At 42.5% G+C, this 10676-nt stretch overlaps 1 protein-coding gene across 1 annotated transcript in view; it reads left to right on the top strand.

Moving 5' to 3' along the window:
• The first annotated feature begins 2574 nt into the window (after positions 1–2574).
• ptprfb (protein tyrosine phosphatase receptor type Fb) overlaps positions 2575–10676 on the top strand; it is a 132863-nt gene continuing 124761 nt past the window's right edge. The window contains exon 1 of the mRNA XM_083690360.1: positions 2575–2637. The gene's annotated coding sequence lies outside the window, so the exon portion shown is untranslated. The remainder of the gene's footprint in view (positions 2638–10676) is intronic.

Below are 10676 nucleotides of genomic sequence, written 5' to 3'. Positions count from 1 at the left end.
CCATAAAAAATTATCAGATGACTATTGCCTGTTCTATTTCGTATCTTGTTTTATTGGCTTATTGACGTACATTAATATCTCTGGAATGTTGGCACTTCCATTACTGAGATATAAAACTAATGAGTAACAATTTTAACTGCATGTTAGTTAATGATACAGTGATCAATCCATGTTCTCACAGTTCAGTTCAAACAGGTGTCCCACTCAAACAGGACTGTATGTGCTGTATGTGTGGATGAGATGTGAACGAATCATATTATTAATATCAACATGTTAATGAGTTACAATAACAGCTATTCCTTGAGAATATCCTACAATTTACCAATGTTGGAAGAAATCCAATTATTTGTAGTTTTCCACATTTCAGTGTAATTTACATGATCTATATCGGACTACAAGGGGATACTGTACAGTAGTACATTAATCTGCAAACCAGCAAAACTTTGTTTCTGTGTCTTTGGCTATACTGAGGTTGTGAGAAGATCCCTGTTGGGTTTCCAGCAGCTCTAAGTGATCTCTGGAATTTAATTCCCTGGTGCTTGTCCCACCATCATCCCTGCTGAGGGCCTCATGCTGGTTATCAGAGACATGCCTTATTATTGAACAGCCACATACACTCACCGGGAACTTTATTAGGAACACTATACTAAAACTGGCTCGGGCCTCCCTTTGCCCTCAAAACAGCCTCAATTCTTCATGGCATTGACTCCACAATATGTTGGAAACATTCCTTTGAGATTCTAGTCCATGATGACATGATTGCAACATGCAATTCCTGCAAATGTTTCAGATGCACTTTCAAGCTGTGAATCTCCCATTCTACCACATCCCAAAGGTGTTCTATTGGATTCAGATCCAGTGACTGTGAAGGCCACTGAAGAACACTGAACTCATTGTCATGTTCATGAAACCAGTTTGAGACGACTTTTGCTTTGTGACATGGTGCATTATCATGCTGGAAGTAGCCATTAGAAGATGGGTAAATTGTGGCCATGAAGGGATGCACATGGTCAGCAACAATACTCAAATAGGCTGTGGCATTCAAGTGATGATTTATTGGTATTAACTCCAAGTGTGCCAAGAAAACATTGCCCACACCATTACACCATCTCCACCATGAGAAGGTGTAAAGGTGTTCCTAATAAAGTGTTCAGTGAGTGTACACATAGGGTGCAAACATTGATGGATGGTATCTAAACAAAACTCTCACAAGATGAATTGGCCTTCAGTTTTCCTTTTTATATTCCCGAAACCCACTCATATTGAGTGAGGATACATGTACTGTCCAGTAACTGTATACAGTATACAGTTCAACTAACTGTGGCATCACTTCTTAGTCACTGATGAGGTCAGAAGAAAACAGGAACACTCACTCATTTCTAACTTTGAGTGGCTGTTTTCATGGGTCATTTATGAGTAAATAAATTAATGTGTAAACGTCATCTGCAGCAGTTGATAGAAGGCTAAGCTTTAATCCAGAGCAGTTCTTTAAGGGTTCATCGTGGCAATGAGATTAATGATTTGTAATGGTGGATGCAAGGCAAGCAGGTGGCGAGGGTTGTCAGATCCCTAAAAATCGTTCAGGCCCTCATTACCAGGGGTCACAGTGGCAGTGCCCTGCAGGTTCAGGCGTGCCGCTTGAGCGCTCAAGCACAAATGACCAGGATGTGGGCAGAACCCTCTGTGAGTCCTCCCGCATGGCTCCCAAAGCTGGTCCCAAAGCTGGTCCCAAAGCTTGTCACAACTAGCAGCACATCCTGTGTCCCAGTTCAATGATTTCATCATGGCTGAGACATTAAACATGGACTGTTAAGAATAAGTTTAATGTACCATCTTTGTTTTCAGTTATTACGTGTTGCTCCTGCGACCTATTTTGAGGCAAATGTATTTAGTACAACAAGAATGTAGGCTTTGTCACAGAGGCAGCTGAGCATTGTGTGCAGCATGTTCAATCTGCAGCAATAAAAGTCCAACTTTGTCCATATCTATATCTCTGGCATCTCCCCCTGGGACATATTTTGAAAATATAATATATACTATTCATATTAAATTGTATATATTGATTCGTATAATATATACTTTAAGTTGGTTCATACGTTTAGGGTAATTATTATTGTTACTAGGTTTATTATGATAATATTGCTAACATCTGCAACTACAAGTCCAATCAGGGTGACAGACCAAAACACAATAATGGATTTCGAGTGATTCCGTCGTGCAGCGCGCATAGCCGAGCGAATCCGAAAATCCTCGCGACCAACCTGTGAGTGAGCGAAACGGGCAGAAGCGTGAGGGGAACGACAGAAGAAAGAACTCCTTACCGAACGTACCACCGGGAGAACATGCACGTTGTAGGTCCAAGAACCAGCAAATAGCTGCTTCAAAGGAGAAATAAAACACTATAAACTAATTTCGTCTTCAACCAAGCAATTCTACCTATTTACGACTATTCGACACAGGATTATTCTATTCTACCGCGTGGTGCTCCTACCGGACTTCTTTATCTTTCTCATTTACTTGGAGGGTTGGTTTTGATGATTTGAAAGTGGATTTTTACCTTCCCAACTCTGAAAGCGGGTGAACGAAGAGGTTTCAAGGCAAGGAGAGAAATGCTAAAGGCGGTGAAGCGGAGATACAGTAAGTGTACCGTTATTTTTCGCTCTTTCAGTCTGCCCGTGCTCCCATTGAACGTAGTAGCTGAACTTGAAATGCTTGCAATTCTTTTTAACAACATTGTGTGGTGACGGTTCGAGTGCAAGACCGTTGCATTGAATAATGACATGTTTGTGAGGAGCTAAATTTGCCAAACCTGAAAGGTCAACTTACTTTGACTAGTGACTAGCTAGTTATGTTAGCTAACTTTGCTTCTAACGGGGTTAGTTAGCTTAATCAGACAACCAGACAGCTAACCAACCATTATAGCCACGCATGCAGTCTGTTGCTGTTTTTATCCTTTGCTAATGTCAGCGGCGCCCTGAATGCATTTTAGTGCAACTATTAGTATTACAGATACACTATATTAGGGGAATAAACTAGATATAGTTGGCTAGCAACATTTTTGACCAATGCTCATGCATGCATTCGTGGTGGTGAGGGAACCAGGTCCGGTGGTCTGGTGCTTGCATTGATTGAGCTATATGACATTAAATCTATGCGAGTTTGAAATGTTAATTATTTAAATCTATGGATAATTTGCCGTATCAATTATTTCATTTTTATAATTTGCAGGCTAATTGCTTCTCTTTATTTAATAGCCTGTAATAATTGCCCTGTTACTGACCCATCAGTACTACATTGCAATTATTTTAATTGAGTAGTTTCCTCATTTTTATTCGAAAAGTGTTGCCGACACAGCTCCTTCTCTAACCTGCAATTCGCCTGGATATTGTTCTGCAATGGCCCGAGCATTTGGTAAATGCTAATTCACAATAGCCATGATTGTATTACAGGCTGTTATTGTACGCTTTGGCATAATGTTTGTGAATTTTGTAAATTTACGATCGTAGTATCAGTTTGAATGTCACTCAATTCTCAAATGTTAGTCCTAGGTGAAAGTTAGAAAATGTATTTGAACACTAAGATATTTATTTTGTGGCAGACACACCTGTATTTCTCCGGGTCAGACTGATTATTTCTGTAAGCTGTCTGTGTATGCGTGCGTGGTTGTGTGTGTGTGTGTGTGTGCGTGCCCGGGCGATGTGCACTCTAATGAGCTATACGTGCAAGACCTTTGATCTATTACAGATTGATTACATGGCACGATTTATTACATTCAAAGAACCACATTTACGCACGTTTGAAAGGTTTTTAGACTACGGATTGGGATTGTGAATCGTATAAAGTGTGTGGTCGGAGAATAACTGTTCTTACGTGCCATCCTGCACAGTTTTGACGCTTTGCCATCTTTAGCCAAACATTATTTTACTCTGTACAGGTATTAAACAATGAGACTTTTGTCAGTGAGCGAAAATATTGCTCTACTACAGTTTTGCTCTACGGAGCATTACACCCCCAACCACCTCCAGGAGCAGTGCACTCGTCAGGATTATTACAAGAGGCCCACAGTGGAGACAATTTTGCGGGGGCGTGATGCACTGAACTATTCTCTCCCATACAATAAAGCATCCTGACACAGATTATAGTTATTAGCCACATGAAGTGACCTTACAGTAAACCAATCCATAATAAGAGGATAGGGGCTGGTTTCTTGGAATTGCATCAGAAGTTTTATGAAATTGAATGAAGGGCCTCTCCAATGCATGTTTCAGTGAATAGCCCTGTTAGAGTAGGGCAACATTCAGTCATCAATAAACACCTGTGGTGTCATTGACTGACTCCAGGGGAGGGGTGTGATGAGGCGCCTCAATAATTTAATCCAGGGCTGGTGAGTGCTGCCAATAGGGGCATCTGAACACATTTTGTCCCCTAGCAGGAAGATGTGCTCATTCCTCTTGAACTATCCACCATGCTTAGTGGCTGACATTTATAGTGCAAGTGTGGTGGGAATATCACAGGAAATGCAGTTTGGGAGATAATTTAAAAGCATTGAGTGTCAGGAGTTTCTTTTTGTTCTAACTATAAACCACAATGTAGTCCAAAGTCTGAACACAAGTAATGTCTAAGGATAGATAAACTCTTCTCTGAAAGTATTGTGATACTGCACTCAGTGGTCTCCGAAGATCCACTGCACTTGCTTCTTGATGGTATTGCACAGGGAACTGTGTGCTTGTTGTTTTTTCCCAAAGCTGAGAGAAACAGTTCATGTTCAGAATTCTGTAGTTGGAATTCAAATGATACAGGCCATTGGTTCAGTGGAGAGCAATAGAGAATGCAGAGTTCTCTCTTGAGATTTAACTGAAATACAACAATACAAGCTTAGCTCGTTGAGAGAATGGGCATGGGTCCAGCTAGCAGTATTCTGTTTCCAGCATTACAGATGGCAAAGGTGAGTGAGTGTGGGATTCCGACTGTAGCCCTTCCGTCACACGTGTGCGTGTGTGTGTGTGCGTGCGTGCGTGTGTGTGTGTGTGCGTGCTTGCGTGTGTCTGTGTCTCTGAATGCCTATGTTGGTGTGTGTGTGTGTGTGTGTGTGTGTGTGACAGAGAGTGTTTGAGCTTCATGAGTGTCTCTGCATGTGCCTGCCTGTGTGTGTACATTGGCATGTGTGTGTCTCTCTTTCTCTAGCAGGCCGGGTCCGGGGCCTGTAGCCAGAGCATCTGCCTCTGCTTCCTCCTTCCCTGGCGCTCCCTGGCAAGGGGGCGGCTGATTGGCACTGTTAAAGAGCCCCGGCCCTCTGCGGCCACACGCTGAAGAACCACTCGGCGCAAACCTCTCCCAGCTGACGCTCTCTCATGCTTTCCATATGGGCAAAATCTGGGTAATTTCAGGGCCCCAGAGTTCTAATGAGAGGTTTTGCCTGTAGTGTGTTGGTCTGCGGTGGTAGAGGATCTACGTTTCTAGGGTTTATGGCTGGGATTATAAGTGCTTCGAGACGCCTCACTGGCATACTGTTGGGGCGTTGGCACAGAGAAACTAGAGCTCTTTTTAACCATCCGAACTGGTTTGAACTGGATGTTCGGAGAGGGCCCATGGGGATAATAAGGACAAGGATCCAGACAAAAATCTAAAGGTCAACTTAAAGGTTGTGGTGGGATTACATGCCTTTGGTCACAGAACTTGTACCTGTACTACTTAAAGTGTCCAGTTCTTACAATAACAAACATGGGGATAATGGTTAGCCTATGTGAAGACATGGCGCTAAATCATCTGAGTTCTCTTTGAAATGTCTCCCTTGCCGAGGAAGGTGCCTTGGTCAACACTCACGGCGTCAGAAACCTTCACAAGGACAGAATACTCTCAGTAACAGAGAGCAGACTTTTAACAAGACCTATTCCATAATGTCAGCAGCGGGGAGCTAAGAGGTGAAGTAGCACCCTGCCGGCCGGGTAAAGCACGAGCAATTTGCCTGCTGATTGAAACCAGGTCTCCCATTCTGGAGTCCATTGGTGGTATTATAAAGCATTTACACCGATGTTTTACAGGGCATCCATGTATTGGGGAAAGTGGAAACAGACGTTGGGCCAGACAAGGCCCAGGCCACTCCTAGGGGCCTATTTTTAACCATCCCCTGTGTGTGTTTTCTTTTTTGAGATTAAGTTAAAGCCACTGAGTAAAGTCATTGATGGCAACGACTGGTTGCAGTCAAGGTTAATTGGATCGGTCTGGTTCTCATTTTGAGGGGAGAGGGCCTCCCCCTAAAATATAGTGACTAGAAGCATCTAAGCCGAGATCACCATGCTTGTATGTGATCCCATGAAGACAGCTGAAATAATATTATATAGTTATATATAATATAATATTAATATATATTAGGGCTGTGACAGTCATGGAATTTTGGGTGACGGTCGGTTGTCTTGCAAATAATTGTTATAACCGTCATAACTGTTTCCCAACGGGGACCAGGGACGGACTGGGCCAACAATATATTCATAATAGCAGCTTTTTTTCTTCTTTTTTTATATTTATTTATTTATTTATTTTAATTTATTTTTTAAATTATTTTTTATAAACGTGTGTCCATTTGTTCCCTGAATTAGGGTTAGGGTTAGTAATCGGGTTAGAGAATCATCAATAATGATGATTCTCAATACACACATCTTTCATCTGGCGTAATATTCAAGCTTTTGACAACATTAGCAAATACCCAAACAAATAAGTCATGAAAAAAAATCTGTTTATTGTTTTACCATTAAAAAGTACAGTTACATTTGCATTTTATAGATAAAAGGTGTTTACAGGGATAACACCCCACCGCCCCCCCCCTCCAACCCTGCGGCTGTATTACATGGAAAGGACTGGAACATGCAACATGCATGTCAGGGATCACTGCCTTGGCGGTGTACCTGCCCTGTCAGCAGAAATGAACAGATGACACACTCTTTCATTTCAGACAACACTGAATAGGGACAAATGGAGCAACGGCCCAGCAGCCAGTGTCATTTGTTTTGCTTGTCATTGTCACCCACACTATTCTGGGTCTGTTCTAATTAGAACACACACACACACACACACACACACACACACACACACAGGCTGTACCCACGTACCCACATCAGACTGGCTAATGTTATGTGAAGGTCAAACAATGGGTTATCAGGGAGGACTTAAATGTAATGTTCAAACAGGGGCCCTTCTGCTCTAAATAGAGAAACTACAACATTTCCATGTTGTCTTTGCAGATATTACATTAGATGCAGTAAGAAAAAGAAGGGACATATTTCACATTGAGCAAAATACTTGATCAAAAGATACTGTACATATGTGAGTAGGCGAGGATCAAACCAGTCCTTTGAAGTGCTTGTTTTCACTACTCAGGTTTGGAGAACAGGAATCAACTATTTGTACATTTCCAACACTGTGCTGCACTGGAGGCAAAGCTAAAACCAGCTTTTGATAACATCAAATTGTCATATCACTGATGTTTCAACTATGGCGACCATGTAAGGGGATTAATGTATAGAATGCCAATATGAGCTGTTGACACAGCTGACATCGAACACTCTCGTTGTAACCAGACTGCAGTCACTAAGCAGAGGGTTATGGATGAAAGCACCATTGTGTAGCTGAAGACAAAGTGATACATTAAAGTGGAAAATTAAATGATGCAGGTCTGTTGGCCTTATATTGGGACCTTAGGGCAGGCAATTTGTTCACTTATATTGTGGATGAAGGAGCTGATGTTTTCAACAATGGACATATTTTACACAGCAATTTGACTTCCCCCACTTAACTGTACTGTAGGAGAAAGTCTCATGACGTAACATTTTTTCCACGTGTCCCCCTCCGTCTGAGAGATGTCAGTGCCACAGCTTTTCTCAGTCTTTTCTCTCTTTCAGCTCTTTCCCTCAAGGGGCTCTCTGTCAAAGCCATTACCGGCCCTGGAACAAACAGTGTTATACAGTACAAGCCTATTGGCGGCCAAAGAGCAGGGAAAAGTGCGCTTTCAGGTGCAGAAACATTTATGTGGCTGTGCTTCTGAGGCACAAGGTGGCTGTGTCAAGACAGTTTGTCAGATGCTGCACCAGCTTGCTTTAAATTCACAGAAAGAATGTTTTTTTTCTTTTCTTCTATTTTCTGTGTGATGGTGGCGGCAGGCCGAACTGTTGATGCGGAGCCCTCGTTACTGCTAGCAGTGCGGGCGGAAGCACGACAGGGAATGGCAGGAAAGTGCGTCGTTGGCACTTGTCCTGCCCCGCTGATGCGGCAGATGGACAGGGACCTTTTCTTTAGTGGGGTGGGGTGGGCGGGGGGGGTTGTGTTGTGTTGGCGAAGACGGGTACTAATGACAGCTCCGCCTCCGCAGAGGGCTGCCATCGCCCCTGCTCCCAGCATGCCCTGCGTCCCTGTCCTTTTGACAGAGGCTTGATGCCATCAGAGACCATTAGTGTTGACAAGATGTCTCAATGGAGCACACAGTCACGAAATGGATGAATAAAGGCATGACATAGGACTTCAGTACATTTGCAGATGAACAGTATATTCTTATTGCCCACAGCTGAATAATGATGGCTTCTCTTCTAGCCTACTGTACATGTTTGCAAAAGTCAGTCTATGTGTAGATACACGTCTCGCAGCCCACAGCCTAGCAAAAGGCTTGGCCTTCAGTCTGTCTAGTAGATTGAGGGTCCTCACATGCAGAATGGCTGGAATGTTTTTCGAAAATGCCTTGATTGCATTAAAGCCAGACATATGACACAAGTGGAAGCGAGTGACTCTGATAAAACCATTGAAGGTAGGCTAAAGCACTAACTCGGGAGGGCTGTGAGCAAGACTCTAGCTAATGTTGTTCTTGCTCTTTTACAGTCAGGGATTTTCCCACATTTGGATTATTTAAAATGAATCTGGGATTTGGGGGATGAGTGTTTTATTTCCTTAAATCTCTAGTTTTATTTGGTATAGGCCCTACTCTGTATCTTGCAGGAATGACTGAACTGCAATACAGCCCTGGTCATGATAGATGGTCAAATTTCCTGACATCCACTTTGATGGGACATGCCACCATTCCAATATATTCAGCAAAGTGTTTGCTATCGTTGCGGCCAAATAAAATATGATAAATACTTCCCTCAAGAAAGCCTCTTATAGAGACCTTTATTTCCCTTTAGTGGCCTTTTCTATCTCTCTCTCTCTCTCTCTCTATATATATATATATATATATATATATATATACACATATATACACACGTTGAGGTATAAGTGGACTGTGGTACGATGGGAATGTATTTTAAATACTCTTTTAAAGTCTGCAGTCTGTCTCAAGGCAAACTACTTCAGATAGTAGCGAGGCATTATATTTCAGAATACTACTTCTCTTGAATTCATCACATACTGCCTTAATGAAGTGAGAATCTGATCAACTGGTACAGGCAAGCAAGCAAGCATATTTATGTCAAATTCTCCAACTATGTGAAGGGCTATGTTATACCTAAGTCAATTTGACTGGGCATTTCGTATGTAGTCAAAGGAAGCAAGAAATCCCTAGAAGGTCTAAACTTGAACAGCTCCCAATAGGCTACTGCAATTGCTTCACAGTTACAGGGCCTTGGTGATATGCTATTCTATATGTAGGCTACGATTAAATTATGTAACACTAAGTTGCATATTGCCTGCATTCATCAGCCATTTTCAAGAACTGCTCTTCAAGGTTAAGATGTGGGAAAGAAAGAGTGTGTGCAGGGTTTGCTGATGATGTCATATCTGAGGCCACCCACTAGCTCTCCAGGACTGGAGTTGCCCATCCCATATCTAGTATCTGAGCCGTGTATTGTTAGCCTGGGGTGTGATATGTGTCCTGTAGTTTCACATCCTGCCATCTGTGAAGACGATGCTAGTAGTAGTTAGACAGAGCCAACGCTGCTGCAATGACCTTGAAGAGAATGTCTTTGTTTTTGTAATCAGAGCTAGCATATTTAATCTCAGCTAGATTTCATTGTTTTATAGATAGTTGTGGGTTTGAGAATGCTTGAATATGAGGGGAATTAATATATATGGGATTAATATGGGTGATCATATAGGCCTAGGCCTAATTATATCACAGGTGACACAGTATGTGAGCTCCTTTTGTTCAGTGCCCAAACATGTCCCTGTCTCTTTCCCTCCTTTGCGGCCTACTAAGAGGAGGACCACATGAACACAGCAAGGTGAGGGCCGTGCTGCAGCTCCTCTAAGAGGGCTATGATTCATGAGCCAGGCTCCCTCGTCCCTGGGGCTGGGAAGGAATAGCTGGCATTATCTCCTGCAAATGGGTTTGAAAACGCTCTTGGCCAGGTCGACCAAGGCACTGATTTATGGTTCAAGATGCTGTGAACAGTTAGCCCCGCTTCTCCCGGCATAGGTATGGGTGTTTTTCCCCACTCGGCGGTCACAGTTCAAGTTTATTCTGGCCATGTATTTGTGAAGGCGCAAGAGGAAAACAATGGGTGAATTTATGACACCAAAGTTGTTGTGGAGTTGCCAGCGAGGGGAGTATTGTTTTAATGTGTCAGGGACAAGGATAAGCAATTTTTGTCCCCTTTATCTTTCTTTGTCAAAAAGTATTTTACAAACCTTATCCTTGAGCTGAACAGTAGAAACACTGTGTCAGGAAATAGAAAATACCTCTTTTTAGTTTAATCTTG

The sequence above is a fragment of the Argentina silus genome, assembly GCF_951799395.1.
Source record: "Argentina silus genome assembly, chromosome: 18".
NCBI classification, from domain to species: domain Eukaryota; kingdom Metazoa; phylum Chordata; class Actinopteri; order Argentiniformes; family Argentinidae; genus Argentina; species Argentina silus.
This window is presented reverse-complemented; position numbering and strand designations above follow the sequence as displayed.